Source organism: Ursus americanus, chromosome 23 (assembly GCF_024610735.1).
Source record: "Ursus americanus isolate L20-20 chromosome 23, mUrsAme1.1.p, whole genome shotgun sequence".
Taxonomy (NCBI): Eukaryota; Metazoa; Chordata; class Mammalia; order Carnivora; family Ursidae; genus Ursus; species Ursus americanus.
Window position 1 is genome coordinate 37915386 of NC_142149.1, and position 24027 is coordinate 37939412.

Genomic DNA, 24027 nt, shown 5'->3' on the forward strand with positions numbered 1-24027 from the left:
TCTGGAGTCAGCCCGCTTGGATTTCAATACCAGCTCCCCCACTCCGTAGCTCTGTAACTGAGGCCAAATCTTCTAACTCCTCTGTGCCCGCAGTTCCTAATCTGTGAAATGAATTTTGCAGAGATTAGGCGACTTAATTACAGGAAGTGCTTGGTGCCTAGCATATAAGGAGTGCTCAGTAAATACAGGTGCTTGTTCTCATCGGTGTTTCCATGGTGAGTAGACCAGTTAGACGGGTTGGATGGAGCTGGATGGAGGAGCTCTCTGAAGCCCAAACCTCCTGCCCATGCCGCACCTGGGGCAGCAGCAACCTGGAGGGAACACCTGGGAGAACCCCCGCCCACCTGGAGGACCAAGACCACAGAGCTGGCCATGGAGATGGGGAAGCAGGAGGAGAAGGCAAGGCCAGGACATCTGTATCTTGATCTACCGCTCGGTGATCTCAAGTCATGTTTCTGAAAATTGGAAGAAAATAGAACCGTTGTCGGCTGAGTCCTGTTTCCAGTGAATTAGGATTTAGGATCAAGAGCTTATAGTAAATCTACCTAGAGTTTCCTGGCCACGCTTTCCCAATTGTTTTTATTCCTTGGGGATAAAAGGAGGGGAGGCTACGTTCTTAAAGCAGCGGTGGTCTTACTGTTGATCTAGAGAGCCACGGGAGGCAAGCAAAGGACTCTAAGAAGGAATTACAGCTTGATTGAAAACGGCTGCAAATTAAACATCCCTGAAGGAATCTGCCATCAGTTCCTACTTTCATTCTGCAAGTACTCCTGCATCCTTCCTATGGGAGAGGCACGTGAGGCCCTAGGAAGCCCATGGTGTTCCCGCATCGAGGAGCCCCACCAAGTGGAAAGGAAGAACCAGTCAACAAATGATTAAAAGCAGGTATGACCCACGATGAAAAGTCAGAATGAAAGTGCCCTTCAAGCAGAAGAACTAACTATGCAACCATTTGTAATGGACACGGCACGAGTTTTATCTCCAGCCAGCCTGGTTTCAACTCTGGCCTCATCACCCATGAGCTGCGGAACCTCATAGAAGCCTGTTAACTTTGCAGACTCAGTTTCTTCACCTGTAAAATGGCACCACTACTGACCTGTGGGGTTGTAGAGAGGATGACTGTAGCCCAGACCCTGGTCCATGGTAGCGATGCAACAAGAATCCATTCCCTACCACTGAAGGGGACCCAGAAAAGATTTTCTAAAGGAGGGGCCGTTTAAGCAGGTTCTGAAGGAGGAATAAGAGCTTGCCAGGTAGAGTGGGATGCATTTCAGGGATCCTTTTGACAATATTATGATTTCTGCCCAGATTTTCAGGAACCCATATGCCCACTGACTGACAGTAATTTTACAAAGCCAGACGTGTCTGTATTCTTTTTCTATCCAGAAAAAAAAAAAATCTTTTTGTTTTCTTGTACTTAACAGTTATTTTGTGGTAGTTACAAAAAGTCCTCTAACTGCCAGCAATGAGTCTGCCAAAAATATCATAGGGGGCATTAAATGTGCCAAGAAGCTGAAGGGAAGACAGAAACCTGTTTCCTTCTATTCAAATAGAGCAAATTCTCGCAGGTAGAAAATTAGCGTGGAGCCCAAAGAAGAGGTAGCTGAGCTGACAGCTGCAGGCCTGGTCCCCTGCCTGCCAGTCCCCGCTGAGGTCTATGAATAGAGACACCAAACCTGTGTGGACCCCAGGGACCCTTTAGTATCCAAGCCACCGATAAGCTTCCATTTCTTATGCCTTTGAAATTCTGGCCTATGTAGGGGGAGGGGAGTGGAATAAGAGAAGGCTCTCTCCTAGCATGACTTCTGGGCTGAGATTAGGGAAGGAACCTCAGTAGTGCCTTGGCTGTGACAAGCCCGGGGATGGCTTATGGGCAGTGCTGCAGGGAGGCTGGGTGGGAGGCAGGGTCCACATTGCCAATGACCTGGTCTGCTCCTTGGTGTGTGTGTGTGCGTGCACAGGCACAGATCCTCCCTTCCCTCCACGGGGCCCTCCACTGCTGGGCTGTCTTCTTCAAGCATGAACGTTGGAGAGCGACCTCACCTAGCTGGTAGAGAGGAGCAGAGCCCATCTGCCTGTTCCCCTCTAACTCAGCCATGCCTCCCACCTCAAGCTGTTCACTCGATCTGGACTGCCTTCCCCCCCAGCTGCTTTCTGACCTCAAGACTCAGTCCAAATGCCACTGGCCCCGTTAACTGGACTGTAAGATCCAAAGGAGAGGGTTGATATGGGCTCATTCACCATTTTGTCCCTGGCACTTAACACAGTGCCTGACATACAGTAGGTGCTCAATAAATATTTGTTGACTGAATAACAAGCCAAATCTTCCCTGTCTCCAATTCTCCTAAAGGGTGGGACTTCACTTGTCCTGTCACAGGTCCACATTTTCTATCCCACTATTGTTTACACGTCTGCCTTCCCATCTAAACTAGGGGCTCTTAACCTAGGGTCCATGGATAAGCTTCCGCAGGATGCAGGAACCCCTTGAATTGAACACGGAATGTATGTGTGTGTGTGTGTGTGTGTGTGTGCACCTGCACACAAGCGCATATGCACATGTCCAGGTTTGCATTTTTCTGGAGAGAAGCTCCCCAGTTTTGGTGAGGTTCTGGCGGAGGTCGTGACTGGAATACGGTCAGAAACAAGATGAGTCTGCAGAGACTAGTGTCCCCTTTGAGGCCAGGGTCCTAACTAGCACGATGCCTGCATCACAGTAGGTGTTGAAGCCATGTTCATTGAGCAAGGGAGTGAGAAAACGATCCTAGGCTCCAGCCTGGGTCTCCGCCATCACCAGACTCCCAGACATGGAGCTCTCCAGTCCCAGCCTCCCCGGCTCCCCATGGCTGCAAGAGGTGGGCTTTTCAGAAAGGTGCACACGAGCAGAGTTCCCCTGTGCTCCTCTCAGACGAGCGTGTCGGCTGATGGCAGAAAACTGCCTCTTGGCGAGCCGGAGCTGAATGCCAGTCATGCTTTGGCTTCCTCTTCTGGAATGAAGCCAGAGCACCCCATCTCCAGCTCGCCCACCCTCTCCTGCCCTTGCCCATGTGTTAGTTCAGGCTGCTATAGCAGAATACCGTACACAGTGGCTTATAAACAACACACATCTGTTTCTCACGGTTCTGAAGGCTGGGAGGTCCAAGATCAAGGTGCCGGCAGACAGAGGATCTGGGGAGAACCAGCTTCCTGGTTCATAGACGACACATTCTAGCTGGAACCTCACATGGTAGAAGGAGCAGTGGAACTCTCTGGGGACTCTTAGAGGAGCCCTAAACCCATTCAAGAGGACTCCACTCTTAGGACCACGTACCTCTCCAAGGGCCCCCCTCCTCATGCCATTGATTGTGCATTGGATTTCAACATGTGAACTTTGGGGGGACGTGAACATTTGGTCTGTAGCAGTGCACTGACTTTAATTTGTTTTATGATCTGCCCCCGCCCCTGACAGCAACCCCTGCCCCTGCAACCATTTTCCTGCTTCCTTTATCCAAGGTCATGTCCATGTTCCTCTCCATTACAATTCTTTTTTTTTAATAATAATTTTTTATTATGTTATGTTAGTCATCGTAAAGTACATTCTTAGTTTTTGATGTAATGTTCCATGATTCATTATTTGCGTATAACACCCAGTGCACCATGCAATACGTGCCCTCCTTAATCTCCATTACAATTCTTCTTGCCTGTTTTCTGTTTCCGTTGTTCATAGCAATTGCTGTCTTTACTCAGTAACCCAGGAGCCCCTCTGTAAAATGGGGGCTCTTGGATTTCTGGAAGGCCATCCACTATAAAATAAGCACCACGAAATCTCCCTGATTTTTCATGAACCCAATTCATTAGGGATCAAAGGCCCGTAGGACACAGGGGATCCTCTGAAAGTCTGGGGGACCCCCCTGCCCTTACACGAGCCCCATCATTCCACCGGAGGAATTTCAATGGGGAAAGAAAGATGACTATTACCAGAAATCCCATTCCATTTATGGATTCAGGCCGTCCCCAGACACCCAGGTTCCCGGATATGGAACAAAGGTGTTCCGATTCAGACCCTGACTAGATCAGACACACAGATGCAGGTGTTGCTACAAATTCATCTACTGTTTCCTTTCTGTCCTTTCTGAACCTCCGGAGACAGCTTGGCTGGGCTCATGCTCCCCCTTCCTGTGGTGGCCATTCTGAAGTGCTCGGAGGACGGGGCATTCAGACCCAGGGCTCTGTGGGTGCAGCATCAGGTCATGAAAAGATGGTGTTCGGTCTATGTGTTCTGAGCCTCACTTTCCTCACCTATGAAATTGGGGATAATTGTTGCTCTGCCTACATCCTGAATTATCGAGACCAAATGAGATGCTAGGTTCCTTTACTCATAGTCAGCAAGTGCTTACTGAGCGCCGCTGTGTGCCAGGCTCTGGAGGTGTGCAGAGAAGGGAGACCTGCTCCCTGCCCTCAAAGAGCTCACAGACAGAACAGGGAAGACAGACAAAGGATCGATTTCAGCGCAGTGTGGAAAGCGCTACCGCCCCATAAGAAATCCCGCAGGATGCCATCTGCCCAGTCTTGAAAGGTTAAAAATGGAGACTTGTCAGAGGAGGGGCGGGGACCGAAAGGATGAATAACGTTAGCTAGAGAAGGGGAGATAAAGCCATTCCGGGAAAGGGAAACAGTCTGTGCAAAGCCAGGAGATACGAATACGGCATCTTTCTGGGGCTCACAGCTTGCTCGGTAGACAGGAGGAGAGGCAGGGACACAGTTGGAGAGATGAGCAGAGACTGGGTCATTGAAGGATGCCAAAATTGGGCTCTTTCCAGAAAACGGTGCAGAGGGATATTGAACAGGGGCATAAAAAATTCAGATTTATATTTTTAGAAAAGTCGCTCTTGGCTGCCGGGTGGAGACCGTGGCAAGGCTGAGGGCGTGGAGACCCCTTAGGAACCCGGTGGGGCCTCCAGGGAAGCCCTGGCGGGCCGGGTGCGGCGGGGGGAGAAGGCAGCAGCAGGGCGGGAGGGGCGGGAGCGGGCTCCTCAGGCACCGGGAGGCGGCCGCAGCTACACCTGCTGCATGAATGGGAGAGCTTTTACAAACTCCAGAGCACTGCCTCTTTGGTAGTAGGACATCTTTCGAAATGTGGGCGCCGCATGAAGTCATTTCAATCTGCCACAGGCTCCGCAAACGACACCTTCTCGTCTCCCAAAAACGGTGGTTTTTTCCCCTCTTTCTGAACTATTTTATCTCTACAGTGGTACAAAGGCAACACAATTAAACATCAGGAAAATGGAAAGCAGCACTTTTACAAATAAAAAGACATTAGCTCAGGACTGTCTTTGGAAACTGGGGGACACAGAGTACCCCCAGGACTTGCGTGTTGCCATCGGCTCCTTGAAGGAAGCGTCTAGACATGCCCCCTACACAGAGGAGGAGGAGAGAAGCATCTCAGGCTGGAGCAGACCTTGGGTTGAAGACAGTGCAAAGGATCAGTGTCAGAGAGAGGGATTTTGCAGAAGCGAAATGCCTAATCAGTACCAGTTTAATAGGCCACTTTAGCAGTGGAAGAAGAGATGTTGATATCTATGTCGGCTATTTTATAATCACCAGAGTACTTAGCTTCATGTAAGCTATCTCATATTCATTAGAAATAAGAGTAATTTTATTCATTGGAAAGAACTCTTCAATTTATAGCATCTTAATTGCTTAGAGTTTTAAATTCTGATAAAGCTCCATCTATGGCAGGAGTGGGGGACAGGCAGAAGGGAGGCTTCATGCATAATGACAAAGACATCAGGGCCAGCGTGGTGCTTGGCGGCTGCGTCCATTAGAAGGAGCGAGGTCATGCCATGGTAGGAAACAACCCCCCGGCATCTCCGAAATCATCTCTGGCTCCTGTGACGTGTCCAACATGGATCGACAGCAGGTCACTCAGGGACCCAGGCTCCATCTCCACCCGAGCTCTTCTCTGGTCCCCAGGGCAGGGGGAGGAAACAAGCCGCACCGGCTCTTCACATGTCCTCCCTGCAGCGACATGCACTGTTTCCTTTCATTGGGCACAGTAAGTCCCTGATGGGGAGACATCACATCGCAGGGGAGTACCGTCCTACCCCAGCATGTGTCTGGGAGGAGAGGCTGTCGGTGGACAGCCCCAGTGACCACACAGTGGCACCGAAGCCACAGAGTCCTCTGCACCCCGCTAAGATATGAGCTCCCTGAGGGTGGGGACCGTATCTTATTGACTTTGGTATCTCCAGTGTGAATACGGCCCCTCTCAGAGTAAATGATGGTGACTTTCTGATGAATGAATGAGTTGATACATGGATTTGATTTTCAGAACTTCTGAGTCTTCCTAAATGAGTGGGTCCAGGAAGGTCGGCCTATATTCCTTCACCCAAACTTCCTTCAAGGTTTTCTGGGCCACCAGAAGGGCACACACTTGGTTTTCCACAGTGCGTAGCAGACCCCTGAGGCAGGGGAGGGACTCCTGAAGCCCTCACTCAGCCAGGTTAACGGGCAAATCCGAGGCTCTCATCTTCTGGTTGTCTGGGGCGCAGGAATGAGCGGCAGAGGCCAAGGCTGGGGAAAGGGAGCAGCCTTCCTGGGGGCCTTACACTGTGTTAGGCATGGTGCTGGCACTTTTACAGAACTTGTCTGTTTAATCCTCACAGCAGTCCTGAGAGGAAGGTGGTATTCTCTCCCCCATCTTACCGATGAGAAAACTGACACCTGAGAACATTAAGACATTTGCCCTAGATCTCACGACCATTTAAATGGCTTTGAACACAGATCTGTTTGGTTCTAAGTGGGTACTCTTAACCACTGCACTGACCATCTGGCTTCTACAAGGTCCTCCCAGCTTCAAAGCATTCTGTTTCTCTATGAACATTCAACCACTGATGGCTCTTTCACAGCGCATGCTCCAAGAGGCAGGAAAGGGGCCAAGAGAAATGCACCCCCTATGTCTCCCTCAGGCCTAGCTGCCCTCACAGGGGCCCCCAAGCTCTCGCCTTCCGCTGGCACTTTCAGTATCCTCAGCGGGTCAGATGGAGCAGCCCCTTGAGCTCCCACCCTCGTTGGGAGCTGTGGCGATTTTGTTTTCCTTTTCCTGGATGACTGTCCTCACATCTGTCAGGCCGTGCTCATGCGCTATTCACATCGCCGACACCCCGCAGCCTGCCAGAGGTCGTGTGGTCCAGGGGAAGGAATCAACAGACTGCCTTCCACCATGCTTCTCCCTCATGCTCTCCATATGCCCAGACTCTAAGTCTGCCTCCTCGTTTATAAAATGAGGTAAGAAGGCAGGGAAACGACATTTGTGGGACACCTACAGTGTGCCAGGCACGTCCCATGAGAATTCTCACAGTAGCACCATGGGGAAGGGTGTAATGTCCCCATGTCACAGAGGAGAAAAGTGTGTTCAAACTGGTCAAGGAACTGGCTCAGGACCCACAGGCAGGATTCTAAGTCTGGTTTGCATCTCCCAATGTTGTGCTTTCTGATGTATTTGTGGATCTCAAACTTTTGCACAAAATGAAGTGACAGCCTGGGGCACTCATTAAAACTCGGGTTGCTGGGCCCCACGCCCAGAGTTTCTGATTCAGTAAGACCATGGTGGGGACTGAGAATTTTCGTTTTTAACAGGTTCACAGGGGAGGCTGAAGCTGCTGGTCTGGGAACTCGACTTTGAGAATCACTGTACTAAACCATGTTACTGAGCTCTCTGACCTGTAAGAGCGGACGGCCATGGTGTTCTCATAAACTCTGAAGGGTGCTCTCTTGAGGGACACCCTGGCTGTCCAGAGGGCCTGCTCTATGACTGTGTCCCCCAGGGTAAGGATAGACCTCCCAGGCTGGCGTCTGCACACCATGTCTAGGACAGCCAACTTGTGCCCATTGCAGAGTAAAAACCACCACCTTTCCCACTGTGCCTGGTGATCTGGCCATCTGCCGTGCAGAGCTGGGCTTTATTCTTGCCTCGGCCATCTGCTGCCTGTGGCAGGGGTGGGGCTGGGCATATCAGTGGCTCCCTAAGCTTTGGGACGTAAGTGCAGAATGTATTACTCATCCGTGCCACTAGGGGTTATTTGGAAAGCTCTATCTATGTAGCAGGTACTGTACCACCAAGAAGGACGACGCAGCAATGAGCAGACACACAGTCATTGCTCCTGCCCCTCGTGCAGCTTAAAACTTAGTAGGAGAGACAGATATTAATCAAAGAGTTACACAAGTGAAAATAAACAGTGCAACCCTGACCGGTGCAGTAAGGGGAAGGGTCACGGTGCTATGAGAGTGCATGAGGAGGGAAATTGGCCAGTAAGCTGAATTTGAAGGGTGTGGGGGTAGGGAAGGGCTCTCCAGGCAGAGGGAAGGATGTTTACAAAGGCCTTGTGTGGGGAGCGGCTGGAGCCCAGAGTGAGATGAGGCTAGAGTTAGCTAGAAACAGAGTGAGGCATGTTGCAGGGTTTGGACCCCGTGCTCAAAGGTTAGGTCTCTATCCTGAGGACAATGGAAGCCTGTGAGCAATTCTAAGCAGGGAGATATGATCAGATTTGTGTTTTGAAGGAATCACTCTCTAATTCGGAGAATCCATTAGAGGAAAGCCAATGTGGATGCAGGGAGACCTGGGGAGAGGCAAGTATAGGAGTCCAGGTCATGAACAGGGTGATGATGGTGACGGAGGTAAAACCAGTTGAACTTGGCAATGGATTGGGTGGGAGGATGTTGACAGGAAAGGTTGGAAAGGTGATTTTTGTTGTGCAGTTGGGTGCATGACAGCCCCGTCCATGGGGACTGGGTCCCCAGAAGATGACCACGTTTGGGCATGTTGAGTTTGAAGAGCCTCTAAAAGTACTAAAACACAATATCAACAAGCGGTGGGATTCACTAGTCTAGAGTCCCAAGAAGTGTGGGCTAGAGATAGGCATTTGCTAGTCAGCTGAAACCATGGCCTTTGATGAGATGTACTAAATTAATAGCCTTTGTACATCTAGACTTCGGTGTATTAAGTCTTTGAGAATCAAGGTCTTGCCATTTGGATCATAAGTCTCTGCTGATATGATTAGCTCACTTTGCTGGACATTTCCACTGATATTAACCTAGGGAATTAATATTTAACCTAGAAATTAATATTCACTGGCTGCTAGAGAGAGGCAGTAGCAGAGTAAGCCTGAAAACTTGAGTCTTCCAATTCCTGGTACTATCTTGCTTTCCCTCAGGCTCACAGAGGAGATGCATCAAATCAGCCAGCAGTAAGGGGTTTGATGCCTTCCTGAGCATTCAGATACTGGCCCCGTGGAGCCAGTGCCAGCCTTGCGCCCGTTTACTTTCGTTGAGGCCCACAAGGTAACATATCTGAAGGCCTCTGGAGTGGAAGAGGATAGACCAAGGTCAGGTCTATGGAGGTCCATATGTTGGGCTTACCATGAGCCACTTCCACTTGTTCAAGGCTGTTCAAAGTGTAGGGAGTTGTCTGGGGAGCCTGGGTGGCACAGTCGTTAAGCATCTGCCTTCGGCTCAGGGTGTGATCCCAGCGTTCTGGGATCAAGCCCCACATCAGGCTCCTCCGCTAGGAGCCTGCTTCTTCCTCTCCCACTCCCCCTGCTTGTGTTCCCTCTCTCGCTGGCTATCTCTCTCTCTCTGTCAAATAAATAAATAAAATCTTTAAAAAAAAGTGTAGGGAGTTGTCTTGGGAAGGAGAGAGCTCCCCCTCATCAGCAAAACTGGGGTAAACATTTGATGTGAATGTTGTAGAAAGGTGTTGATGAGGGTTCGAGCAATCTGATCTTTGGCCCCTTATGACCTATGAAATCTTTGCAGCCCTACATGGGAGAAATTCTCATGGTCTGTCCTGTTGTGTTTCTAGCTCTTTCTTGTGGGTCTTTTTCTTCTTCCTCCTCCTCCTCCTTCTTCCTCTTCTCCTTCTTCCTCTTCTTCTACTCCTCCTCTAGTGGGGGAGGATATAGGAGACTCAGAGCCTCTTGGTATGTATTGGGAGATCTGCCCAAATATCGGACAAATGCCTCAGTGAAGCCTGCATGACAGGAGGACGTGAATGCTGCAAAAATAAAAACTGTAAAGGACTAAGGTCCCTTCCCTCTCTGGCTACATTTTGAGATCCCTCCCAAAAGGACCTTCAGTTGGTAGATTTTTCCTAGTTGTGCCTTTAATTTTATCTGACCTCATGCTCCCCCATCTCCTAGTCAAATAGTTAATGATCTGTTTTAAAAATGACAATGGGAAGCCATTTCCTATTTGAAGGGAATTTGAAGGTGAATCTTTTTGTAACATAAGTAATCATCCGTGGATTTCGTACATAACTGAGACTTCGGCATACTGAGTCCTTCTGAATCGGGGTCCTGTCACTTGGATCATTAGTCTCCCTCAAGATGTTTAGCCCACCCTGCTGGGCATTTCCACAAAAACAAACACATAAAAATTCAGGTGAATAGAACTTGGGTAAGAAAGTACCAAAAGGATGGCTTGGCTAAACCTGGTTCTCTTTTCAGGGCTCACATTCCCACAAAGTGACCGTGTGTGTTTCAAGCACTGCTGGGAATACAGTCTTCTCTATTGTTTCCACACTATTGGTTTCCAGAAAGTTCTCTCTCCCCTGTTGCCTCCCTAGCATAAGACTCTGAAGTGGATTGACTCATCTTGGGGGGGTCTTATGTACATTATGGTACACAAGGGCACCAAAGCGCCCCCCTAGGGAAGCAAAAATTATTATTTCTGAGGATGTTGTTACAGTGGAGTCTGGATGAAAACTGGAGCTACCAGAAGTAGCAGTGGGGACTGGGAATGTGGGCTTGGGCCAAGAAGCAGGGTAAGGGGCACCTGGAACAAACCTCTTCTACAGAAACCACCTCTTCTGTGTGTGTAAGAGAAGGACTGGGGATACAGCAGGGACTTCACTGACCCCAGGGCTTCATGGGATGGTCTCCATTAGCTAAAGGTCTGCAAGCGACACTAGGGGTCTCCAGTTTATCTCTGGTTGACAATTGGAGAGAGGAAGGCTTTGAAGAAGAAGCTCTGTCTAGACCTGGGTTCAAAGCCCAACTCCCCAGCTTACTAGCTGTGTTATTTTGGGCATATTACATAACCTCCCTGAGCCTCTAGTTTCTTATTTGTAATAATAATAGCTAACTTTTAGTACGGGCTTGCTGTCTGTAAGGCACTAAACTAAGTGGTTTATGTCCCTTGTCTAATTGAATCTTTACAGCAGATCTTGGAGAGGGAAGGGGATATAATGCTTCTTTCTCCATTTCATTATTTCAATCAAACACTGTCTCCGCAGCATGGACTGTGGGAGAGGACTTGGAACAAAGAGACACAGCAGAGGCTGGAACACCCCTCTGATCTGGGGTGGGAGGAAGGGTGTGGTTGGCCCCCAGAGGCCATGGAAGACACCATCTCTACCCTTGACCAAGGCTGGGTAAGGTTCCCCCCTCTGTTCTCCCATCACCCTGTCCTCTCCTTGCAGATTGTCTATTAACATAGCTGTTTCTTCCACCTGCACACCAGCCAGCCTGTAAGTCCCTTGAGGATAGAGACGCTGTCTTTCTTATCTCTGAATCCACAATGACTGGCAGGTATCTGGTGCTCAATGAAGGAAGTTGAACAGATGACTAAATGAATGAATGAATCACCCCGTTCGGCTAGCAATGTTGACTATGTCTCCTGTCTCTAAAGTTCTAGTCACAGTTCAGCCTCTGCATGACCCTGGACAAGTCACTTGCTCTCTCTGAGCCTCAGTTTCTTCTTCTGTAAAATGAGAGCATTAGAAAGGATGATGTCTCAGGGCCCTCTGAGCTTGACAGTTTTATAATATCTGCAATGGCCAATCAACACAGGGAAGTCACAGAGCCTCCAGGATTCAAGGAATCCCTCCCTGAGCGGTAGGCAGCACCAACTTGACCCAGAAAGTGTAGAGAAGGGTTCAGAGGACCTGGCCATTCAGGAGGAAATCCCATTTCCCAGGCTACAACGCAAACCAGCTGGCACTTACATGGTGTCTGTGGGGTACACAGCCCTGCTCTGCATTGTATGGAAGTCAAAAGTAGTTCAGTTCCGTTCCTGCCCTCCATGGGAGGTGTGACCTGTCCACAAACGTCCATAACGCAAGGTCCACTGGGAGCAGTGTCTCAGGAGAAGTCCAAGCCATCATGTTCTGTGAATTCACAGGGAAAAGATGATAACACCTGGCTGGAGACGAGAGGAGCTTCTTCCTACAGGAAATGGCATTCGAAAGGCCCCAGAGGATGTGGCTGGGGCACCTAGAGATTGGGGAGGGCATGTCAGGCAGAGGGCCTGCAGGTGAGAAAAGCAAGGCAGAGAGTCCATATTTGGGAAATGGCGATGATCTGGTTTTACTGAGTGTAGGCTTTATCTGCGGGAGATGAAAAAAGAAGTCTGGGGAGGACAGCCCGAGGCACTCTGGGATAAAGCCTGGAAAGCCAGAATGAGGAATTTGTACCCAATCCAGTAGGCAATGGGGAGTCATTGAAGGTTTTCGAATAAAGAGGTGAGAGCAGAGCTGCCTTTGGAAAATTCCATTTGGCATCATGGGTAGAATTATTCAGAGAAAAGAGACAGAAAAACGGGAGGTGGAGTGTCAGGGGACACTTCCGGGGCTGTGACAATGGTCTAAGTGAGAAATGACAAGTATCTGAACTCGGGTGGTGGTGGCAATGTGAGAAGCTAGTAGCAGAACTGGGGGCCACTGTAGGGGTAGGGCCCCTGCAACTTGGCAAGTGACCGAAGAGCAGTCAAGAGAGGAGTCCCAGCTGCCTCTTTGGTTTTGGTTATGACTGGCTCACGCTTGTAGGCCTGGCGCCCCCAAGGGAAATGGCACATGTGGGAGGAGGGGCTGGTTTGATGGCACCAGAGGCCAGCGAGGGAGGAAGTGCAGATGACACATGTGGTTTGGGACATGTTAGGTGTCACAGGCTAGCCTGACGTTTCATCTCGAAATCAAGGGGGTTGGATCGTGTGATCAGGAAGTGTGCGCCTACTATGTGACAAAGCCTGTAGGCGAAACTTCACACACACTGTCTCGTGTGGTCGTCACCAGCTGCCTGGGAGATAGGCATTGCTGTTCCTTCCAGCCCTAAGATACCGTGATTCTGTGATTCCAGTCTGTTACCAACGTATGCTCTTTTCATGAGAGCAAGTCAAAATCCTGCCGCCTTCTGAGCTCTTCAGAGGAAACAAACAAATCACTGTCATTTCTAATGCTTTAGTTGAATTTGACATTCTCTGCTGACTTGTCGAGATACATTCTGCAGAACTTTATGCAATGCTCTTCTACTCCTCTTGTGCAAGACGGGAGGGTTCTGTTTGCTCAGACTGGGCTCTGCCTGCTCTCTCAGCTCTCACCATACTTCTCTGCAGCCCATCTCCTTCCAGTTGCTGTAAGGATGAGGCCAGCAGGGGTGGGCTTTATTTGAAGCCCTAGGAGAATCGGTCCTGCCTTCACTCAGGGGACCTGGGGCATGAGGCATGTCAGGACCTCAGAGACACCTGCCGTTGGGGTGGGAAGATACGGTTCAGGACCCCAGAGGAAAGGTGAAACCAGGCACCTCTTCACTTTCCCAGCGAAAGAGAACTTTTCCCTCTTTTCGACCTCCACGGTATTTGGTCAGAACTGTCCTTTGGAATTTTCAACTCTGTGTTCCTTCTCGACGTCCTTAGATTACTTCTCCCTCTCGACTAAGAGCTACCGCAGAGCTAACAAGAAAAAGGAAGGGAGATAACATTTGACAAGTACCTCTTTTTGGTCAAGAAATGTGTCTGTAACTTTAGAACTATGAATGTATTTAATCCTTCACAACAACACCAGGTAAAGACAAAATTATCTTTCTCATTTTCCAGATGAGGAAATTAAAAATGAAAGCAACTAAGTAAATTCTGGAAAAGTGATTGGACAAGTGCCTGGCACAGGTGCCCCGTACAAGACAGCAATTATTATTAAATCTCTCGTCCAAGGAGTCACACCCTGAAACATGCGTCCAGAGTGCATGCATGCCTCATCTCTCCTGTGTATTACCGTGCAACATGTATCAATGTGCTATTGATACGGTAATCGACAAGGTGCTCACCAAATCAGTAAGACCTTTGTTCTATCATTTATACCCTTGACCCCCTCCCACCCCCACACAATGTTTGGGCTATCTCAGTGGGTCTTCAATAAATAATTGTTGAGTCAATGCTTGGCTGACGGAATGGACGAAAGTCAGCTCTAAAACTAGCCTACAGGGAACACCTCCCATAAATCAGCCCTTCCATGGAAAGGTCAGTCCTCCACTACCTTTTACAGTCCTTGTGCCTCTCTTCAAAAAGTGGCTGAGGTTCTTAGCAGAGGCACCAAATGGAGATGTCTTTGTCATTCTCTCTGGAACTGAGTGTCTTACATAGACGAGAAGGTGTTTGGTTAGAGGCAAGAACCCAGAAAGGCAGACTTTTCTAGCTGATTCATGGGCTGAGCCCACTTAAAGACTTGCCAGACCTCCCACCCCCTACCAGACTCCCTCCCAACCAGCCTCTGAAACACTACAAAGGCCCCTGCAGCCTGTGGATTCACAAATACACACACATACATCTTAGAAGATAGCCTGACCCCAGACTGAGCCATCGGGTGACGGTCCATCTTGGGGCCTTAGTTTTCTCCTATGACCACGGAGGCGATTGGAATGGACTGAATCTGAGTGCCCTGCTGGGGCCAGTGTTCTGTGAATCTCAGCCTGGCCCAGCTGACTCTTCACCTCTCCCCACCACGCCAGAGCCAACAAGGGGGAAAGCTGGCCCTCAGGTCAGACGTGACCAGGGTCCACAGGCAAACCAAGGGCACAAGCCTCCTGGAGCGCCCATCGTGGACCCCTGAGTTCAGTGCAGGCGCAGGTAGGATCCCAGCGCCAAGTGGGGCCTCTGCACCAGGCTCTCAGCCAGATGCTCACTTACTGTCTGTTGTTCTTAAGTCTCAAACCACTTTGAGTGTATTGAAGATGATAGAGATAGTGAAAATAATCAAAACAGACTCACAAACCAAGGGAACGGGTCAAGAGAGCATGCTGAGAAAGAATGGGGACTCGATTCCTGCACTGGAAGTTACAAACGTATCAGGGAGAAGGAATGGCCAAATGACATTCTCCTGATGATGATGGGGAAGCTAGGGGAATTTGAACATGGAAAAGGCAAGGGTCACTCCAAAGTCCGTGCCTTGGAAGGTCGCTCACGGGGATTCCAGCAGTTCCTAATTCCAAGAGATTCTTGACAGGTGGGTTATTATTCTCCAAATAGCTCAATTACAAGGCGTAGCACACAAAATGCTGGGAAGCTCCAGAACCAAGCTCCTGCAACAGTCCGAATGGGTGTGTGCGTGCATGCATGTGTGCATGTGTGTGGGGGGGTGTGGTTTGGGGGACGGCTGTTTCCAGAAAGCCTGATGAGCTCTCTAACCCTCCTTCCAACGCAGCTGCCATTTCTGCCCTCGGTTTGCACCAAAAAGAATTCAGTCGGTGAGGAGAGGAAGTTCTGCCACCTCCAATTACCCCTGGCAGTAACTCCCGCGGGAAAGACCTCAGGAGACATTAGCGTCTGAGTCACAGGGAAAAGCGATTCCAATGAGAGCCCAGGGAGACAGCAACTCATCAGAATCCCAGAAAGATTCACGAGTTGTCTAAATATAGAAACTGCCAACCTGCCAAAAGGGAGGCAAGCTCAGGATCCACTCTCAGCCCAGAGCTCAGGACGGACCAGGAGGAGAAAGGAGTGGACTGGCGACCAGACCCACCTCTGGGCTGGAACACGCCCAGGCCAGGCCACAGGCAGGGGGCATGCCTGCCAGGAATTTGGAGCCCAGTGAGCGGGGAGGACAAGCTGCGGCAAGATGCGTCAGTGTGGGCTTTGTGGCGGGACACAGGCGGGACACACACGCCTGAGGATTCTAGTTACGTAACTTAGGGCAAGGCACGCAGCCTGGTTTCCTCAACTTATATATGTATAAAGCAAGGTTGACCACAGTCGAAGAGCCAAGGATCCTTGCGGCTTTTGCCTGGCTGTTCCCTCCTCCTGGGGCTTTTCCCCAAGACATTTGCATGGGTTGCTCCTTCACCCACTCTAGATCTTTCCTGATCTGTGAGTGAGGCCGTCCTGACCACCTACCTAGGAATGCCACCAGGCTTTCCCACAGCACTGAGCATCCTCTGATGTGTTCTGTTTCGCTCATTTCCTCATTGATTGTCTATTCCTGTAGGCTGTGAGCTCCCCAGGCTCACGTCTGTTTGGTCCAAGGCTGTGTCTCCCAGGCCTAGAGCAGCACCCAGGACCTAGTAGGTGTGCAGTAAATACACGCCACATGAATGCATGAGTGGGTGAAAGAATGAGCAAATGGGGTGACATACGGACCTCGCTTGGTGCTGTATGTCTGGTGGCTGGCATCTGTTAAGTGGTCCCTCGAGAAGGTCAGACAGAGGCAACATGGGAGTTTCCCCAGGTGCAGGTGGGGGCTGGAGCTGCCCTGCCAGTCAGTGTAGGGAGCGCCAGGCCCGAGAGAGGCGGGTCTGAGAAGTCGGTCTGCAGGAAGTGAGGCCACGTCCTGGAGGAAAGTTAACAGGCAGAACACAGGCCCTTCAAGAAACTGGGACTTGGTCTCTCTCCACCCAGAAGGTTGTGCTTCTGTCTGTCTGCCTTGAACACTGTGCCTTGTCCTTGGAGGCCACTCAGGAGCCTTCTCTGCCATCCAGACACCCCCTCCATGGTCTGCAGCCTCTGGTCTCCCCCGCATCAGCTGGCTCTCCGGGGGTGTCGTCATGCTCTAACCCACTCCCCACTGGACTGGCTCCCTGGAGGCAAGACCGTGTCTTATTTGCCTCTTTATCCCCAGAGCTGAGCCCGAGTAGCAGCAGAGTCCAAGTGCATGAAACAGTTCTGCCCAACGACTAGAACGGGGGCATCATCTGTGATGAGGGAGGCAGGCTTGTGCCAGAGGTCGGATTCGGGCTCAGCCTCCAGGCTGGGGTGGGCCCAGGGCTCTCACTGTAGACACCCAGGGGCTGTGAGGGGTAGGAAGCCAGGCAAGCCATTACCACAGCCTGTTCCAGATGATGTCCGTGTCCTCTGCTGGTCTAGGAATTTTGTTCCGTCTGATATCACCTGAAAGAAATGGGCTGCCCCTGTGGCATGGGGGAGGTGTTCCCATGCAAGGAGATTTGTGTTATGATGGTACTGGGCTGAAAGGAATGTCCAGGTCATCTGAGCGAGCCTCGTTCACCCTGAGTCTCACATGGCAGCCACCCCAGCCTCTGTGGGGCGACTGCAAGACTCCATAGGGTGACTTGTTCCTCCATTGAGCACAATCAGGAACTGTTTGTATCAGTCCCCCAAAGAGTGAACAGCCTCTGTGAGTCAGGGGCAGAGCGGGGACCCACATTAGCCAAGCTCTCACAGAGGCTGAATGATCAATAGAAATAGCCAGTGATGAGCTTTCCCCGGGAGAGAGAACATCGGGGCAATCTGACATATCCATGTCGAGTGCTCAGCACCTTCCTCTCTCAGCACCATCCCCTTAGAATGCCAGGGTAGGACCTGAGGTTGCTCGATGGGAACTGAAAGGATCTGGGGATGCTGACGGCTAGATCAGTCCATTACGCTGATCTGAGGTCTCCGTCTCTCCTCGAGGGAAGCAGTGTAGTGTATCAGAAGGTACGGCTTTGAAATCAAAAACCTAGTTCAGGTCCTCACTCCGTCACTTGCTAGCTGAGCAAGTCCCTCGTGCTCCCCGATCCCCTCTTTCTTCATGTGCACTGTGGAAGAGTTCTACCACCTGCCACGGTATTTGTGAGGTTTGCGTAAAACTCTTGGGAGGGGCGCCTGGGTGGCTCAGTCTGTTAAGCATCTGCCTTCGTCTCAGGTCATGATCCCAGGGTCCTGGGATGAAGCCCCGCATTGGGCTGCCTGCTCAGCTCCCTGCTCAGCGGGGAGCCTGCTTCTCCCTCTGCCTGCAGCTCCCCCTGCTTGTGCTCTCTCTCTCAAATAAATAAAGAAATCGTCAAAACAAAACAAAACTCCATGGGAAAAGGACCCAGCCTCCAGCGAGGAAGAGCTGTCTGTCGAGTATGTACTATGTGCCAGGCACGGTCCTTAGGCACAGCCATGAAGAAGGCTGAAAGAATCCCTACCCTCAGGGAGCTTACTTTCTAGTGGTGGGAAGCAGATAAATAAAATGTTTTATGAAGAAGGGGCTCTATCGAGGATTGGAGAAGGCTTTTCCCTTCAAGCAAACTTTAAGCTAAAATTTAGATGGTGTTAAGGAGACATTTATGCCAAAAAGCAGGCGAGGAGAACAAATGGGAAGAACAGCACATGCAAAGGCCCTGGGGGAGGAACAGTTAGTTTTGAGAGGATGAGAAGGTTAGTGTGGCCTAAGCACATAAAGGAGGGTAAGACGCCTGGCACAATGCCTGACACATAGTAGGTCCTCTGTAAACATTACTCCCCTCCCCCACTCCATCAGTAAAGCCTGGAATGCTCCTGTCAGCTGGCTCCCCAACCCTCCCTCAGCACAGGAAGAGAGCCAAATCCCGATTCCTTCACTCTGGAGCAACTCCTGTCTTCCACTCCAACAATAGATGTGACTACTTCTCCGGTGGTAATTGCATTCCAGGAGGAGATGAGATTCGGGGAATCCCTTCAGTTCTACCGCAACCCAGCTACAAGCCGTCCCTTAGCCCGGGTCTCTGCTGCGCTGGCTTCATCTCCCTTCCTTTATGTCTTTTTTATTAGCTACAGTTTCAGAGGAAGGTGGTTCCTGACCTTGCCCCCTATTTATTCATTCCGTGCACATTTGCTGAGCTGGGGCCAGGGCTGCAGAGATGCCTGCGGGCCTCTCCCCACCCACGAGCGGTGCTCACAGCTCACGGCCCTCAGGGGAAGCTTGCAGTCTGTGTGCAATCTGTCAGCCCCTCTCCCAAGCACCCCCAGACCCTATCCCAGCCCCCTCCCCATCAGCCAGGCAGATGGGACCTCTCAGAGGGCTGCTCCCGTTCTTTGCCACCCTCTCTCGGATGTGTTTTAAAGGATGAACTAGCAGACAGTCTCTGCTATTTCTGCTAAGGTCACATGCATCTAGTTGGGAGACAGGCTCTACCCACGCAGAATGAGGGGAGAATGATCTCCAAGTAACCTAGAAAGGTGTGGGCATCTGCTTTGGGCTGTCCCACTGCGGAGTGGCCCGTCTGGGAGGAGGAAGCGTGCGGGGGCAAGATCTGAGCACGGGCGGGTCAGGAGCAGAGGGCATCTGGTTGGAAAGCCCCCGGGATTTGAGTCCCACATCTCTGGGGTGCAGTTTTCCTATCTATTAAATGGGGATAATAGTCTTTGCCCTGGGTCATTTTGAGGACTAAATGGGACACTGCAAAGGCAATTGCTTTATAAACTTGAAAGCTTTGCAAGTTTTTCTTTCTCCTAAGAGGTTCCAGATGGGAATGCGACATCAGCTCTGGACATCTGAACAATGCTCATACCGCTGAGCATTTTCTCTGTCGGACACTGTGCTAAGCACCCTATAGGAATCGTCTGATTGAATTCTTCCAAACTTGGGCAGTGGGTGCTGTCACTATCCTCAGTTTACAAATGAGGAAACTGAGGCATGGGGAGATTAAATCACTTGCCCAAGTCACACAGCTAGAAAGCAGTCTGAACCCAGAGCCCCAACACTTTCGCACTACAGCAATGAAGTACACAGCAGCACCATATTGGAAGATCCAGGAGGAGCCCCCAAACCCATGGTGGGCAATTTCAGGCCACCTTTGTAGGGCACCCAAAGTCCCCAAGAAGGAGGGGTCCTGGCCTATGCAAGTAACGAAGGTGGTGAGCAGAAGAAACCCGGCACGGGTCATTGAGAAAACTAGGTTTTAGTGACTCGGTATGACCTCTGACCCTCCACCTCTCTGGGCGTCCATTTCCACCATCCATAGAACGAGAGGGAGAGGGAAGATCGATCTAGAATGGCGTCTCTCCTCCTTTTTGACTCTAGCAAGGTAAAAGGACCCGCAGCCTCCTGCCCCATCTGTTCTCATGTCCCCGCGGGAGGGGAACTCACAGATCATTTGGAAGTGTAGCAGCGCGAGCTATTTGGGGGAAAGACTGGAAACAGATTTGCTTCAGGAGCGAGGTGGATGACTCATAGTTGAAGTGCAAAGCACACGTGCCTTGAAGCTCAGCCATTGAAAAAGCATAAGCCCAAATTACTGCTGTTAAGCAAACAACCCACAACAAACTAAATTGGTAATGATGAACCTAAACAAATGGTAATTTATAATTAAAAAGCAAGAACGGCGGCAAGCGGAAGGCACCCCCAGTTCATGCCTACGAGGGCTGCCGAGGTTCTCAACGGAGAGCCACACCCCTCCCCACCTGCTGCGGGGACCAGGTGCAGTGGGAGCTGGGCGGGGCCACCCGTGGGGCTTGGCAGCAGACTTTGCGGGCAGGACACCAAATTAAAGTCTTGGGTAAACTCCTGTTACAAACGAATTTTCGCTTGCGCACGCGTGTTCGGTAACTCCCTCCCGCTCACTTAGTGACAAGAGCTGCCCCTATTAAACGCTAGCATGTGCCTGTCCCTGTGCCGAGCTCCCTGCAGGCTTCATTTCAGGGAATCCCCAACCCCGATGAGCTAGGTGCAAGGATCGTTCCCACCTTAGGAAGGAGGTGCAGAGAGACGGGACGATGGCACGCGAGGGTGGGATTTGGTTTCCACTCCAGACCATCCGTCTCCAAGGCTACTGTGCTAACCTGTGTTAGTGGGCCCCTGAGAAGCAAGCCCAGTCGGAGGCACAAGTGAGCTGCTTTGGCCATGCCATTCACCCGAAAGAAGCAAGAGAGGACTTGCCTTACTGGATGAGTTTGGGGCCCCCCCGGGGATGCTTGGAGCTTGTAGTGATCCATAGAGCACGGCCCTGCCAGCAGCTGAGGTCCCACCGGCTTCCTGTTCATCCGCCGCTCACCGTCTAGCGCAGCGTTTTTCAACCAGGCCTGATTTTGCCCCCGCAAGGGGTATTCGGCATCATCTGAAGACCTTCTTGGTTGTCACAAGGCACGGAGGGGAAGATGCTGCTGGTACTTAGTGAATAGAAGACAAGGATACTGCCAAACATCCTCTTACCCACGGACAGCCCGCACCACAGAGAACCACCCAGTCCAAGGGGGCCACGGCTGAGAAAGCCTACCCTACGCACACCGGTCCGGACAAACCGAGTGCACCCTGGGGAGAGCGGACAGAAGACGGCTTCACGCTGAGTGGAAAGTAAGAGCTGGTGGTCTCCCAGACCGGGAGACCCGAGGCAGGAACACAACAGGAAGGAGAGGCATCAACAGTTTCAGGTTGCCCCAGATTGCAGGAGCGTGGTCCTCCTCCCCCACTGGCTGCGGGATCTTGACAAGTTACTCAGCTTTTCCGAGCCTCCGTTTCTTCATGAACAGAACAGAGATAACAGTAGTACCTATGCTGGGAGTTGGCGTGAGGTCTCCATGACATAGGGCTGTGTTCTAAGCTTACACAGTGTCTGGTCCATGGGAAGACCCTGACAGCTGTTCATTCTGGTGGTGATGATAATGATGCAGCAAAGTGGGGGCAGGGCAAGGTACGGGCGTACAGGGAACAGAGCTGAGGGAACAGAGCAAGGAGGTGGGCTCACCGTCCAGTGGACAGGACAGGACAGGACAGCAAGCCAACTGAGCTCCTTAAACAGGGTGCTCAGCAGGATGGGACCACATGCCCCACAGTTACGTGCATGCCCCCCTTGCCTCCAACAGCAAGTGAGAGAGAGACAGCAAGCAGCTGGGGGCACCCCCAACCCTATCACAGTCCCTCAGTCTTTTCACTAGCCAGGAGCAATGGCTGGATTCATTCATTCATTCAATCAATCAACAAGTATCTACTGAGCATCTCCTGCGTGCTAAGTATTGTTCTCAGCCTCAGGGATGGAGCAGTGAACAAAACCGGTAAAACTCTAGTCACGGAAGACAGACAATAAACCCATCAGTATGTTTATACCGGTGATACACCAGATGGTGATAAGTGTTACGGAGAAAAATAAAGCAGGAGAGAGGACAGAGTGTGCCAGTGAGCTCATTTCAATTTTAAACAGGGTGACATTTGAGCAAAACCTTGAAGATGGGAAAGGGGCAAGCCAGGTAGATGCTAGAGGAAGAACATTCCAGACAGAGAGAACAGCAAGCACGGAAGCCTCGGGCAGCAGTTTGCTTAGAGAGTTTGGGGCAAAGCAAAGCAGGATGAGCTGGGAGACGCTGCAGACGAGCTCTGGGAGGGCACAAGACTGTGCAGAGCAGAGCGGGCCATTGTGGGGACATGGACTCTGACCCAGTGGGAGGCGGGAGCCAGTGGAGGGCAATGTTGGGAAAACAACTTACAGGTACCCCGGCTGCTGTGCAGACCAGGGCGGAGGCAGAGAGCCCAGTCCGTCTTCCAGGTGAGAGATGGGGTGCTCGGACCATCATGGTCGCAAGGAGGTGGCAACGCTCTTAGACTCTTGACATGTTGGAAAGGTAGATCCAGGAGGTCAGACGTGGGGTGTGAGGGAAAGAGAGGAGGCGAAGGTGACTCCAGAGCGTCGGGCCCGAGGAACCTGCAAGGAGGGAGTTTATAGTAAACCTGGGATGGATATAAGGAAGGCCACACGTGTAGGAGAAAGATGAAGGGTTTTGGAACAGGACAGACTGGGTTTGACTCACGGCTCTGCCCCTCAAAGGATGCAGTCACTTAACCTCGAAGAGCTCACTTCTTTCATCTATAAAGAGGGCATCCTGGTGCCTATCTTGCAGGATTGTGACGAGGATAAAAAGAGAGAGGGAAGGAACGGAAGGATGGCCCAAAATAAAATTTGGTGCCTTTTACTCAATGACATCATTCTTGACCTTTGTTCTGTTATAGCCCCTGATTCGGCGAATCGGCTGAATTCCCTGGGGATGCCTTAGATCGAAGAGCCGCTGGAACAAGCATTCTCGTTTTCCCTGGCCAGGGAGGGGATGGGTCTACTGGCTTCTTGCCTTGACCCGGCCCTCTCTCATGAGCTAGCACAGTGCTTGAGTCCCTGTCCCGCCCTCCGGAGGTGGGCTCTCAGACTCCGTAAACTGCCCAGGACCCCCCAGCTCGTCCCAGCCCCAGGATGGTAAGGCACTGTTCCCCAGGCCAAGGAAGGGGAGGGTTGGAACTAGCATTTGAGCAGGGGCTCCGGCAGTGGGAAGCCATGGCTGCGCATTAGAATCGCCCAGGGAGCTTTTTAAAAATTAAGATGCCCAAGCCCCCACCCCAACCCCCACCCCCACTGATTTACTCCATTGTACGTGCAGCTCAAGAACTGATCCTTTGTTAAAGCTCCCCAAATGATTCCAAAGTATAGTCAAGATAGCAAAACACTGAACCAAGTTATAATTTGGTCCCATTTTACAGATAAAAAACTGAGGCCCAGAGAGGTTAAGTAACTTCTCCAGGGTCTCTTAGCTCCTAAGGGGTAGAGCCAGGATTTAAACCCTGACGGGTGTGACTCCAAAGCCTGAAGTCTTCACACCACATTCCACTGGGGCCTTGAGTAGAAAGTGCTTATAGTACATTTAAGTATTCCGTAGGTCATTAATTCCTTTATAGAAAGACTCGGGGAGGCAGAAATGGTGAGAGAAATTTAAATCTGAAGTATTAAGAAGCCCCCAACAAATAAAGCACATATCCACAGGGATTCAGAGGTCAGAGGGGAAACGGATTCCGTACACAGAAGTTTGGTTTACGGACAACGTCTCCGAGACACATCCCGTGGAGCAAATCTAAGACTCCTTGCTTCAGGACCCAGAGCTGCCAGGCATCGGTGTGCCTACCTGGCGCTGGGGTCCGATAAGTGAAGTGAGGGTCACTTTTGGAACTGCCCACGACAGCTGGCCAACCTTTCCTGAGCACCTAACAAACGCCAGGCTCAAGGCTGGGTGCGAGGGTCCCTGGGGAGTTAGAGGTCCTTCACGGCAAGCGCATGCAGACAGCAGCCCTGTTGC